The sequence below is a fragment of the Ovis aries genome, chromosome 19 (genome assembly GCF_016772045.2).
Source record: "Ovis aries strain OAR_USU_Benz2616 breed Rambouillet chromosome 19, ARS-UI_Ramb_v3.0, whole genome shotgun sequence".
In the NCBI taxonomy this organism is placed as follows: Eukaryota; Metazoa; Chordata; class Mammalia; order Artiodactyla; family Bovidae; genus Ovis; species Ovis aries.
The window spans coordinates 43,599,675-43,614,633 of NC_056072.1; positions in this window are offsets into that span (position 1 = coordinate 43,599,675).

Here is a 14,959-nt window from a genome sequence, read left to right on the forward strand (position 1 = left end):
CTATTGAATAGTTTGGACCAGATGATACCAAGTGGCTTGTAGAGAGGAAAGAGCCAGAAGAGAGGATCTCCTCGCAGATATTAGCAATATGACTTTGACTGACTAATTTGCTAATTCTGGGTTTCCCTGTGTGTAAAGGAGGTGAACTAGACACTTTCAGGTTATTTCTAGCTCTTAAAGTCAATGATTCTCAAAAAAGAACAGAAGGTTGCCAGGTCAGACTTTTTCCTCAAAAATCCGCAGATTATTCCCATTTTTAGGGAATATATTAAGGGATAAAAGAGCATTATATATACAACCTACTCTTAACTAATCCATTTAAAAAAAAACTCATGTAAATACATACATAAATACACATGTACGTATGTGTGTATGAAAAGCTTCTCCAAATGTTAAAAAGTGGCCAAATGTTAAAAAGTGGTGAATCTGAACAAAAAGTGTGTGGGAGTTCTTTGAGCTATTCTTGAAACTCTTCTCTAAGTATAATTATTTCAAAATGAAGTAAAAAAAAAAAAAAATCAATGGGAAGGGCAAGAGGAAATCTGTTTCTGCGTTTGCGTGTCCCAAGGCTTTTTGATGAATTATTTGTGTGACAAGTGAATATTTGTATGTTATATTGCTGGATCCAAACTCTCTAGGGGAAGTTCTTAGTGCCAAAGCATGGACTCTACAATGAGCTACTACTTGTGTGACAAAGCTCCTCTGTGAACCTGGAAGACACTGGATAGGCCTGTCTATTTACTGCTCCTGGAGTCTGACTAAGTGGGTGGAGATTTCCTGTTGGCTCTTAGGCTTTTGTTTTAACAGTGGTTTTAAGGGAACATACTTCAGACACGGCATTAACATATTTAATGTTTTGTACTTTTAAATATTCATCTAAAACCCAACAAATGCCTCTACCAAGTATTTACTAACTCGATTCAAAGCCAGATGATTCACACAATCACTGCAGGATCATATTAGCAAAATATCGGGACTAAATTTGGAGTCCATCAATAATGTACCAGTTAAATAAATTACATTCACACAGTGGTATATTGTGGAGATAGTTTAAAAAAAAAAAATGAAGAGTGGCTATGAATGATTTCCAAGCTAAAAATAAATGAAGCATCTTCATATGAATAAATATGGAGCAATCTCCAAGGTATAATTTTAAGAGCAACATGCAAAATTATGTGTAAGTGTCATACAATTGTATTTTAAAATTGCTTGAATGAGTAAGCGATGAGTGGACAATTAATATTTTTGCCTGCTCAGCATATGCCTGTGTGTGTGTGTGTGTATATATATATATATATATATATATATATATATACGCAAGATACAGGAAATCAGTAACAGTGGTAAACCCTAAAGAATCAACACTGGGTGAGATATGTAGGGAAAAAGGACAGGAGGGAGACTTGCTTTTCACTTATATCTTTTGAGTTCTGTACCAAATTTAATGAAGGACTCAGTGCTCCTTTGGGAGTAGATCCTCATGATCCTCCCTCATTATGTAGGCTCAAGTAAGGATAAATCCCTGTAGTCAAAGAAATTTCCTGTTAGGGTATGCTGCTGCTGCTGCTAGGTCGCTTCAGTCGTGTCCGACTCTTGTTCGACCCCGCAGACGGCAACCCACCAGGCTCCCCTGTCCCTGGGATTCTCCAGGCAAGAACACTGGAGTGGGTTGCCATTTCCTTCTCCAATGCATGAAAGTGAAAAGTGAAAGTGGAGTTGCTCAGTCGTGTCTGACTCTTCACGACCCCATGGACTGCACCCTACCAGGCTCCTCCATCCATGAGAGTTTCCAGGCAAGAGTACTGGAGTGGGGTGCCATTGCCTTCTCTGGTTAGGGTATGAGCATTCTACATATTGGATTCATGCCTTATCTTTTCTGTTCCCAGCAGCTAGTCTTAACTTTGCGTGCATGCATGCTAAGTCACTTCAGTTGTGTCCAACTGCGACGCTACGGACTCTAGCCCACCTGGCTCCTCTGTCATGGGATTCTCCAGGCAAGAATACTGGAGTGCGTTGCCATGCCCTCCTCCAGGGGATCTTCCTGACTGAGGGATTGAACCCATGTCTCTTACGTCTCTTGCATTTGCAGGCAGATTCTTTACAACTAGCACCAACCTGGGAAGCCCTCTTATCTTTGCTTAGTAATTATTTATTGAACTGAGTTCAACTGGACTGATGTGCTTTTAGGGGCACTTATTAGCCCTTCACCTGTTCTCTCTTCTACCCTCAAGAAAAAAATATAAAACAAACATTTATTTTCCATCCTTAAGAATTTAAAACATAGCCAGTCAGTGGATGTAAATCCATGCCTCCTCTTTGGATGGCATTTTGGAATCATAAATCAGCCTGTAAAATGTGCTCATGTTGTAACCCAGTAATGGACCATACATGTGTATGAAACAATTTTTATTAAATTTCATCCACAGATCATTATATGTATATATGCACAGATAGCTGGGAGAAATTTCATAGAATATTTTTAAATGTTTATTCCTCCACTATGGGTGGTGTTTAATGTCCTCTCTTTGTTTTTCCATATTATTTACACTTTTCTGGAATATACATTATTATAATTTTTACCAGAAAATTAAACTATTAAAAAGAAAAAGTGGGAATTTCCTGGCAGTCCAGTGGTTAAAACTGTGCTTTCACTGCCAAGGGCTTGGGTTTGATCCCTGGTTGGGGAACTAAGATCCAACAAGCCGCCAGCATGGCCAAAAAGAAAAATAAAGAAAAAGAAAAAGCACGCAAAGTGATTTCAATAGTTTTACTCTTTGACTCAACAAGTATTTGTTGATTGCAACACAATATTCTAGAATTATCTTTCCTGTTTTACAGTCTGCAGAATTTTCTGTGCACCCATTTGAGACAGCACTGAGTCTAAGTACTCACGAAGTACTTTCGAAAATGATAAACTCCAGAAAAAAAAATCAGAACAGTAGTTGTCTCTTATGGAAGTTGGAGATGGAGATTAACTTGGAAAAGGTATGAAGGAAGGTTTTAGGGTGATGGGTAATGTTCTAAAGGTATGGGTCACAGAGGTATATGTATTTGTCAAAACAGCACATTTAGCACACTCCTCTATATATCAATATTATATCAAAAGGGGAAAAAATGGATTTTAGTAAGTGATATTGATATCTGGAATTTACTTTGAAATGCACCAAAAACAAATAGATTAACAGAAGTTTTGAGGAACAGATAGATGAATATATAATAAAGCAAATATAATAAAATGCTAATTGTACAACCTAGTTGATTTATATATACATATGTTCATTAGTAAATCCTTATAATTTTGCACTTTAACATTTTTCACAATAAAAGTTTGAGGAAAATATCACCAATTATCTATTGATATATTGATATGTTGAATATGCTTATATTTTATTCTTATAAACTAAATTCATCTGACAGTTATAGAGGTTGTGTTTGCCCCATCCCCCACAAAAAAATTCAAGCTTTGGATAGTTAAGCATATAAATACATATATATGATGTAACTAGTGACAGGGGTGTCTTCATGATTGTGTTTACTATGCAGTCATACAGGGCCCCTCACTTGGTTTAATGCTTTGCTGTTGCTGTCCTGAAATTCTTATTACTTTTTAAACAAAGAGCCCTGTACTTTCATTTTACACTGAGCCCTGCAAATTCTGTAGCTGGGCCTGACTACTGAGGAATAATAATATTACTAAAATACATTATCTTCTCTTTTTGCCAGGCAATTTGTTAAACACTCTATATACACTATTTCATTTGGATCCTCAAAGAAAGACCAAAGAGGTAGTAGGTATTCTTAATGTCCCCAATTTACAGAGAACATAATGAGGCTCAAAGAAGTTAAGATATTTGCTTAAACTCACACATTTAGCATATCCTCAGTATGCACAGTAGCTTAGTACACACGGTAGATACTCAATAAATATTTACTAAATTAATAATGATAATAATAGTAATTATTATAGCAGCTCCCATTTATTGAGCACCTTCCAGCAGCCTAGACTGCTCTGACTGAAGCCTGACACATTCTTCCTAACCCTGACTCCCCACCTTTGGCATCACTACGTCAAGACCACATTCCATGCCAGCCTAAAATAGGTCAAGTCATTACAAATCATAATGAGATAGTTCTTTGTTTAATGCCTGTCTTCCCTTCTGGACTGAAATCTCAATGAAGACAGTGACTCATTTTTATTTGTTCACCATTCTATTCCTATCATCCAGTGCTGTAGCTGGAGCATGACCTGCCTGCCGGGACTTGATCATATATATTTTTTTCATTTAATACTCGACTCTGTAAGGTAGAGATTATTACCATCATTTTACATCATTTACAAGGCTCAGAGAAGTTCAGTCTGAGTTACCCCACCATAAGGGAAGCGTCTACCATAAAGCAGACTTATATCAAAATCTCTTGTCATTTCACGACAGCCCGCTGTTTCCACATGACAATCTGCTGGACATTATTTTCTATTTCCAGGCATTATTTATCCCCTTCAGCTCCTATTTTTGCTCCCTGACCTCTGGGCTCTCTAATGAAGAGGAGACATGCTTTCCAAGAAGTAAATACAGCAGGTGATATAACCAGGCTGGCAGAAGCCAGGATTTTATTTTTTAACCTTGATGAGGAAAGCAGCTGGGAAAACTACCCTCTAAAAGCATAGGATCTAATTTCCCCTGGGTACTAACTCTCCCTAAGTGCTGGGAAACAATCTGATGGAGTCTCTATATGTAAATATAAAGCAATCCTCCCAAGTCTAGCTCTTGTAGAAAGCCTGAAATAATTAAAGGTAAAGCAAATGTAGATGTTTCAGGCTGTTAACGAGACATCTCTTAGTAGTTTTTGTTTCGGTTTTTTTAATTGGAGGAAAATTGCTTTACAATGTTGTGTTGGCTTCTGCCATACAACAACGTGAATCCGCCGTAATTATACATATATCACCTCTCTCTTAAGCCTCCCTCCTCTCCTCCCATCCCACCCCACTAGGTCATCACAGAGCTCCAGGCTGGGCTCCCTGTGTTATATTGGAACTTCTCACTAGCTGCCTGTTTTACACAGGGTAGTGTATATATGTCAATGCTACTTTCTCTCTCAGTGGTTTTATGCTTTGATGATAAATCATGATTTCTGTAAGGAAATGTTTTTCCCGAAGTGTGGATTTAGACTACCCTATGCTTAAACACTACCATATACCCTTGTAGAATACAGAGGACTACTCTTTGGATTATTCTTTGTTTGGGAAGGTCATAGAAGTGGGAAGAAAAGGAAAGCTGGAAGGGTGCACAGGCTTAATCTCTTTAGTCAGTGCTGGAGAGCAGGCTGTGGACAAGAACAGAGAGTGCCTGGCCCAGCATGCCACGGCATGGATCGTGGAGTTCTACCTCTGGTGGTATTTACAGACTGAAAATCCCAGACCTGAGAAATAGGACTAATGACACATTATGTGGCACTTTGTTTTTTGTAGGACATAGGGCATCTGCTGATGGTAGTTTCCAGAGGACCTAGGTTTGTACCATTCTGAGGATAAGTTTAGACTGTGGACCTCTCAGAGTAGCCGCTACTAATAGCAGTATTAGTCACCTGGTCTATTTCACTTCTTTTCTGATATTCCCAAGCCTTCTGAAAAAACTTGCTAACTGTTACAACCTGGCCTCAGTTGTGTTCTTGATCTCGTTTTACTTTCCTGGAAGAATATCTAGCACTTCTCAAAGTCAATGGTAGAAGCCATGGGCACAGTCAATTGTCTAAGACTGCAGTGCCCACTGTCCTCATAAAGGTGAGAGACAGTTCAGCTGCAGCAGGTCCAGAAAGTTGGGGCAGAAGTACAGGAAGGGCTGTTCCTGAGAACAGAAGAGCTACATCAGAAATATGAACAGGGACTTCCCCAGTGGTCCACACTGCCAATGCAGGGGGCCTGGGCTTGATTCCTCCTCAGGGAATTTGATCCTACATGCAACAATTAAGAGAGTGCATGTTGCAACTGAAGTTCCCACGTGCCACAACAAAGACCTGGTGCAGCCAAAAGAAATAAATTTTAAAAAGAAAAGAAATATGGAAGAGAAGGAGGTTCCTTCTTCCAGGAAATAGGCCATGAGTGCTTAAGCCATCATAATTTGAACAATAAAGGTAAGTATGATCTTATTTGGTAGTCCCTGGCTAGTAAGGTATCATGAACTATATTTGTTACTCTGTATGCCATAGCCAGTCTCCAAGAAAGTTCCTAAAAATCCATATATATATATATATATATATATATATATATATACTGTAGATTCTACAGAATAAATGTCTACATGAAACACTGGTCTGGCATGGAATCCAAGAGGGAACAAACTCAGGCTGAAGACGGACACTTCAACTTGAAGGCTTTTTCATACAATTATTCCTCACTAAAATGTAAGTAATTCCATGGGTGAAATGAAATCAAAATACAATTTGGATTTTAGATTTGCCTTTCGTTGAGACAAAGCCATTTGAAAATAAGATTTTTAGGACTCCTCTGGTGGTCTGGTGGTAAGAATCCATGTCCCAATGCAAGAGACACGGGTTTGATCCCTGGTCCAGGAAGATTCCACATGCCGGCAACTAAGTCCATGTGGCACAACTACTGAGCCCGAGTGCTGCAACTCCTGAAGCCCACACTCCCTAGAGCACCCTAGAGCCCGTGCTCTGCAACAAGAGAAGCCTCCACAATGAGAAGCCCACACACTGCAAGTAGAGAGCAGCCCCTGCTCGCTGCAAATAGAGAAAGCCCATGGGCAGCAACAAAGACCCAGTGCAGCCAAAAATAAAAAAATAAGTTTTAAAGGATAGAAATAAGATTTACAGTAATAACCTAGGATAGGGTTAGAGGAATGAAGTTAGAACCAGGTACATCACTTCATGGGAAATAGATGGGGAAACAGTGTCAGACTTTATTTTTGGGGCTCCAAAATCACTGCATGGTGACTGCAGCCATGAAATTAAAAGACGCTTACTCCTTGGAAGAAAAGTTATGACCAACCTAGATAGCATATTCAAAAGCAGAGACATTACTTTGCCAACAAAGGTCCGTCTAGTCCAGGCTATGGTTTTTCCAGTAGTCATGTATGGATGTGAGAGTTGGACTGTGAAGAAAGCTGAGCGCTGAAGAATTGATGCTTTTGAACTGTGGTGTTGGAGAAGACTCTTGAGAGTCCCCTGGACTGCAAGGAGATCCAACCAGTCCACTCTGAAGGAGATCAGCCCTGGGATTTCTTTGGAGGGAATGATGCTGAAGCTGAAACTCCAGTACTTTGGCCACCTCATGCCAAGAGTTGACTCATTGGAAAAGACTCTGATGCTGGGAGGGATTGGGGGCAGGAGGAGAAGGGAACAACAGAGGATGAGATGGCTGAATGGCATCACTGACTTGATGGACGCGAGTCTGAGTGAACTCCGGGAGTTGGTGATGGACAGGGAGGCCTGGCGTGCTGTGATTCATGGGATCGCAGAGTCGGACAAGACTGAGCGACTGAACTGAACTGAACAGGTAGTGAGGATAACTTGAAGAACCTTTTGTAATATCTTACAGTTTTGCTGGGAATTCAATCATCAGCAGAATCTGGTGACTAATAAAGAGACTGGGAGAGAGAAGAGTCTAAAAAAATATTCTGTCCTTTCCCAAAAGTTTCCTTTTTACATTTACTTTTTTTATCATCTAACACATCATATGATCTATGCTCCATTTCTACATCACTGACTTTAATTTATGAATTAACATTTGCTTCTGTTTTCATCTATTTTCCAGTAAATCTGTATGTTTCATGATCTTTTACTTCCTCCCTTTTTCCCCTTTCTCCTCTTCCTGCTTTCTGTGAACAAAAGAAAATAAAACCTCTCCCTTTAGTGACTAAATAACAGGTGTAGCAGAGTTCTTGAGTTTTTTATTTGAATATTTTATAGCCATGGTGCCGTTCTTGATTTCACCGTCAATAACCGTCTGTCTTTGAAAAAATGTTTTTCAACTAATAGTGATTTTCATCTCTAAGACCTAAGGTTTGACTTAGTACCTAATACTCTAAGAGCTGGAATTCAACCAGTTCACCTGATTTGACCTGATCTACTTATCCAAGAACTATGTATTTAGAAATATCACACGGATAAATGCAGTGTCCATAGCACTAGAATTTCAAGGGTTAAAAAAAGTAACTTGCAGGTCATATAGTTTTGTAATCAAGTTGAGAAGAAGGATCATTGTGATCCTGTAAATGTGCTAAAATCCCAGACTTCAAACAGTACTTTTTCTTTTGGCTGTTTTGAAATTATTTCTGCCTCCGTAAACATTATTATTATAGCCACCCTCCCTGGTGGCTCAGTGAGTGGTAAAGAATCTGCCTGCCAATGCAGGAGACACGGGTTCAATCTCTGGTCCAGGAAGACTCCACATGCCGCAAAGCAACTAAGCCTGTGCACCACAGCTACTGATTCTGTGCTCTAGAGCCCGGAAACCACAACGACCAAGCCCACGTGCTGCAGCTACTGAAGCCTTCGTGCCCAAGAGCCCATGTTCCACAACAAGCGAAGCCACAGAAATGAGAAGCCTGAGCACCACAACTAGAGAGTAGCCCCCACTCGCTGCAACTAGAGAAAAGCCCATGGAGCAGTGAAGACCTAGCACAGCCAAACATAAGTAAATACATTTTAAAAATTACCAGTGGAATGCGTGTCATCTTATTTGTGGAAATAACTGTGGTTTTTAAAAATTACCACTTAATTTTTGTTAGTAAGAAAGCTCAAGAAAAGTAATGTTAAAAATAAGTAAATGGAGCTGAGTGCTTAGTGGTTAGCATCAAGAGGCATCACTTAATGTACTTAACTTTTCGTCATTTAATTGATGGAAATGGAGGCTTAATAAAAATTTTCTAAGGCGCCAAATGTCTACTGAATATTTTAAATGTAGCTTTAGATAAAAGAGTTTTCCAGCACAGTTACAGGTAAAACTGCAAAATCCTTGGTAATAGATTTTTTTTCCTAAGATGAAAAAGTTCTTTTTAATTCCATAATTGAGACACACTTATTTTAAAAAATTCAGTTGATCCAGAAAAGCAGGAAATAAACTAAATTACATAAACCTCACCAGCCACAGGTAAGTATTATTACAATTTTGCAAACCAGCTTCCAATCATCTCTTCATACACATATTTGTGTATGCATATGTACACCCAGAGTGTGATTTATACAGACTCATACCCTGCATAACGTTCTACTGATGCTTTCATTTTGAAACAGGTTGTGGATACCTTTCCATACCCATAAATATAGATCTGGTCCAGCTTTCTAAACAGAGACACAGTGTCACACTCTCTCTAAATACCAAAATTTAATTAACCATTCCCACACTGTTGAACTTTTGGGTTGTCCCAAGGCTTTCCTTTAATTAGCAATGCTATAGAACATCTCTGTCATATTTCTTTTGTTTGTTTATGTGTTTATGAATTCATTCATTCAAATAAAACATGGCTCAGAATCCCCACTTATCAAGGTGGACAAGAATTATTTCTGGGATTCTTTTTCCCACTACAATGAAACATGCAAGACTTCTAGGGTATGAGTGGTCCTCGTATCATACCATGATGAGATGGCTGGAAAGGATCATTGACTCAATGGACATGAGTCTGAGCAAACTGCAGGAGCTAGTGAAGGACAGAGAAGCCTAATATGTTGCCGTCTATAGGGTTGCAAACGGTTAGCGGCTGAACAACACAACAACAAAGACCTCTAGGGTATGAGTGGTCCTAGGAAACTGGATTGGGATTATGCTGTTGATCCTCCTTTGTCTGGCCAGAGAAAGCACTTTCCAGGGGTCTTTTCCATTCCAGGCAGGCAGGCAAGATGACCCCCAGCACTTTTAAAGCTGCTTTCAGGGTCTCAGTGCTTGATGACATGTCACTGAGGCATCTTGCAGCCATCCCAACCTGGGTCTGTTCTTTCCTGGGTCTCTGAGAGTGGGAGATACTCAGAAATTATAAAATTCCGCAACTCCTCCCCAGCCTTAGTTTTATCTTTATACTAATGAAAGCTATGTTCTTGAGGACATGGGTAAAAGGAAGAACTACCACTCAATCTCTCCACATAAACCTATTAACAGACAACTAGACAGTTGACTTTGGAGGAGTTAGATAATCTCCCGAAACCCCAAATTCTTTATCTATAAGATAAGAAACAGCAACTCTGTCCTGCCAGTTAAAAGAGACCAGAAACTTTGTCTTTAGCTCCTCTCATTCATTAACTCCCACTCATATTCTGCCTCTTTCAAAATAGATTGAGAACCTGACCACTTCTCTGGAGCTCCCGTGCTTTCGCCTTGGGCCAAGCCCCCATCACCTGGATGTCTCACCTGGATCTTTGTAGTAATTGCCTAATAGGTCTCCTTGATTCTGCCCCTGTTCCCCTATCATCAATTTTTAAGGCAATAGCCCGTGAGTCATTTGAAAAGGATGATGGCTTTCCATCTAACTTTGAAGAAAAGGCAAAATTCTTGGACTAACCTAGAAAGTGCTCTTATATGATTTATCACCACCTCCCCCACTTCTCTGACCACTTCTCAGCTCCAACCATCCTCTTCTTCAGTCACACTCCCCTTGCCATAGCATGACAAGCATGCCTTTTGCATTAGATGTTTCCTCTGTCTCTATCCTCAGGATGACTGTTATCTCCAGGCAAGTATTTGCTCAATTACCTTTATCACTGTCCCGAGTCTGCCTCATTTCTCTCCTCAGCACTTATCACTGACATGTAGTATGTTTACTTCTCTGTCTCTGGATAAACCAGGAATATGGGCTTCCCTAGTGGCACAGCTGGTAAAGAATCCTCCTGCAACCTGGGAGACCTGGGTTCAGTCTCTGGGTTGGGAAGATCCTTTGGAGGAGGGAGTGTCTACCCACTGCAGTACTCTGGCCTGGAGAATAACATGGACTGTACAGTCCATGGAGTTGCAAAAAGTTGGACACAACTTAGCAACTTTCACTTTCACAGCTGGAATAAAAGCCTATTGAAGGAAGGGACTTGTCTATTTAGATTGTCAGTGCCTAGACAGTATCAAGCACACATTGCTATTGTTAGTCACTCAGTCATATCCAACTCTTTGCGACCCATGGACTGTAGCCCAACCAGGCTCCCCTGTTCATGGGATTTCCCAGGCAAGAATACTGGAGTAGCTGCCATCGCCTTCTCCTGGAGATCTTCCTCATCCAGGGATGCAACCCACGTCTCCTGCACTGGCAGGCGGATTCTTTACTGCCGAGCCACCAAGGAAGCCAACATCAGGCGCTCAATAAATATTTGCTGAACAAATGAATGGACAATCATAATAAACATTCTTTTGTCAGAATTATCCATTCTGATAATGTCGTACTTATTGAACAGCAAGGACTTTGTAAATACAGATAGTTGTTATATCATCATTATTATATTTATACAAGACTTTGAAGACTATATTAGAAAAAGGATATTTCAGCAAAGAATTGACTAGAGCAGAGGCTTACTATACCTGTAGTTAGGTGTGACCTGCACCAAAAAAAGTGTGAGAAACCTAGATATTGGTAAGAGATAGTATTGGAAATGTATGGATAAATGTGGAATGAATTGAATTCAAGGGTCAGAAGTCTAGATTTGTCCCTAACAGTAGGGAACCATCCAGGATTTTCAGCAGAGGAAGATATAAAAAGATCTTGGTTTCTGAAACTTCTGTGGTGATAATCAGTTATCCTCTGTTGCAAAGCTGCATCTTTCTAGTTTGTGGGAGGTGTGTTTGTTAATCAGAGAAAACTGTGTTTCTTAGGAAACTTTGTTGGACCTTTCTGTCTGTTGGAACCTGGCCTGTAACCTTATCTATGATCACCCACCCACTCACTGTTTTCATGCAGACACCAAAGATGCTCCCTGTGAAGAAAAAGGCTAAGAGCCAGGGCCTTGGTGATTCACTCTTGGTTATTTCCCCTTTCATGATTCTAATTTGCTCAACCTTTGGATTAAGTCTTCTGACTATGGCTGTATTTCATGGATCAGTTTTCCACTTCACGTGCAGTTTCTGACTCTATCTTTTTACATTATATAACCCCACTCTCAGTTAAAATTTTGCCATCCATAGAGCAGTCCTGGGACCAGCAGCATTGGCATCACCTCAGAGCTTTTTAGAAATACAGAATTTCCAGGACCCACCCAGCCCCTCTGAAATAGAATCTGCATTTTAGCAAGACCCTTGATGACATATATGCACATTCATGTTTAAGAAGCATTCCACTTAAGCATCCCTTAACCAATGGCTGCACCAGTAGCCCCCAGGGGGCCCTCATTACCTCAAATAAACATATAGAATGTTTGTTTTATAAACAGACTTCTGGAAAAGTCCCCTTAGCCACCGTTTCCAACTGGAGAGCTTTCCACACTCTACCTTCTGTATAGAAAATCTGAAGCAGTGATGCTCTAAATGGTAAGCATTTCTCAAGGTACAATCCTCAGATCACCTGCATCTAACATAGAGTTTGTTAAAAATGCAGATTCCCCATCCTGCCTGTGTGTGTGTGTACGCTCAGTTGCTCAGTTTGTGCCCGATTCTCTGCAGCATCTTGGACCGTAGCCCGCCGGGCTCCTCTGTCGATGGGATTCTTCTGCAGGCAAGAATACTGGAGTGGGTTGCGATTTCCTCCTCCAGAAGAATCTTCTCAATCCAGGGATGGAACCAGCATCTTTTGGGTCTCCTGCATTGGCAGGTGGATTCTTTACCACTGAGCCCCACCACTGCATCCTGTCCCCCGCATCCTACTTACATCTACCAAATCTGACTCTTTAAGGGAAAAGCACTGCAAACTACTTTTTCTTTTTCTTTTTCTGGTTGTCTAGCTCTCTTTCACAGTGGATGCCCTCTTGGGGTATTAACATCATAGGATTTTTTTTTTAAGATTTCTTTATTTTTATTTTGTGGCTGTTGTGAGTCTTTGTTGTGGCACATGGGTGTGTTCTCTAGTTGTGGCAAGTGGAGGCTGCTCTCCAGGTATGTACGTGGGCTTCTCATCGCAGTGGCCAGTGTCTTCCTGGCAGAGCATGGCTTCCAGCTGCATGGCTTCAGTAGTTGTAGCACATGGCTCAGGCCATGTGGGTCAAAGAACCATCAGAGAACTCCTGGCTGCAGAAACAAATACAGCTTGAATAGCTCCCCCTTCTTGGTATTGAATCCCTTTTCCAACTTTGACTTCACTCCCTTATCCAGCCATGCACTCTCTTATTTGAAATATAGTAATTTAGTTCTGATCCTATTGTTAGTGCTCTTTTCGCAAGAGAGCCCATACAAAATTATGTAAATAGCATTCCAGAATTTCTTGTTTTACTAGTTACTTGTCTTAACATATAAATGAAATGTAAATGTTTCTATCAAATAATGTTTATTTCTCTGCTTCAGAGTATTTTCTTAACGCAATAGAAAAAATTATTTTTCTTATGTCTGATGCTTCTTTAAAGTCACCGTGTTCCTCTTCACCCATGTCTTATATCAAGACAGCTAGTTCCATAGTCAGTCCCTTTGGAAAAGTACCTGCGAAGAGGAAGGGGGAGATGGCAGATGTATTATTTACCAGTTTTTGATATTATATAGCTAAACATGACTTTATTATACCATTCTCTAGGGTCTGAGAGTCGAGGGACAGGGATAAGTGCTGAAACAGGCACTTGGTGCCTGCAGTTTGCTGGTCTACCTCTTCACTGCTACAGACTACCTCAAGGGTTTCTACCACGGACACGAAAGGTGAGAAGACTGAGTGGAAGAATGGCATTGCTAGCTGCATAGCAATTATGACATGAAACTGCACACTTTGAATCCACATGAACAGATATTAAATGTTACAGTCGTAAAATGACACCTCTTGCAAATAACATTTAAACAAAGTCTGAATCATAATGAAAAGGGATCAAGAGAGAATAAGGGACTTCCTGGTGGTCCAGTGGTTAGGACTCCATCCTGCCACTGCAGGGGACACACGTTTGACCTCTGATCAGGGATCTAGGTGGGACTTCTGCATCCACCCCCAACAGTGCTGTTTTAGATCTTAAAAGCCTTCCTTCAAAAAACTAGAAAATCAAAACTAAAAATCTCTTTTCTCTCTCAAAGGGTTTAAGACTTCAAGAGCATTCTTTAATGAGTCTATCTATATGCTTCTTTTTTTTTTTTTTGGCTGTACCGCATGGCATGCAGGATCTTAGTTCCCCAACCAGGGATTGAACCCAAGCTCCCTGCAATAGAAGCCCAAATTCTTAACCACTGGGCCAAGGAAGTCTCTATGTATCTTATTTGGAACTCTCAGCAAGATTTAATCTTTTAGAGCACCTATAGCACTTTGTTTTTTCATTTCCAGTTTTATTACCCTGCCTTGATTTGTGGTCACATCTGGGTCTCTCCTTCTTGGTTATACTTCCTTGGAAAGTTGTAAATAATTTCCTTAGGCAGAAACTGTGTAATCTCTTTTTTTATACCTATTTACAATATTTATTGCATTCTTTATGCTCAGCAAAGTGAGGCCTATAAAAGTATAAATTATAAAGCAAACAGTTTAGCTTCGAAGAAAAATCTTACCCATGTAAAACTGTAGCACTTACTGTAAGAGAATATATTAGTATATGACTAACAGAGACATGAGCCTTGATCCCATACACAGTTCTGTCACGGGAGATGAAGAAGTTGAGTATGGAAGCCTGGGCTCTCAACACTAAGCAAATTTAGCCTTAGGATCTACAGTAAAAATCCCAGTGGTTTAGAGAGGATAGATGCCCTAAGAGCTTTGCAGATTCAAGGAGAAAATGAGTGCAGTGAATATCTCCAACTTACCATGAGTTAGAGTCACAGCTCTTGGTTCAATTTTTCTGGATTCCATAATTGTCAGGATTTATGTAAGCATCCAGAGAAGGCAATGGCACTCCACTCCAGTACTCTTGCCTGGAAAATCCC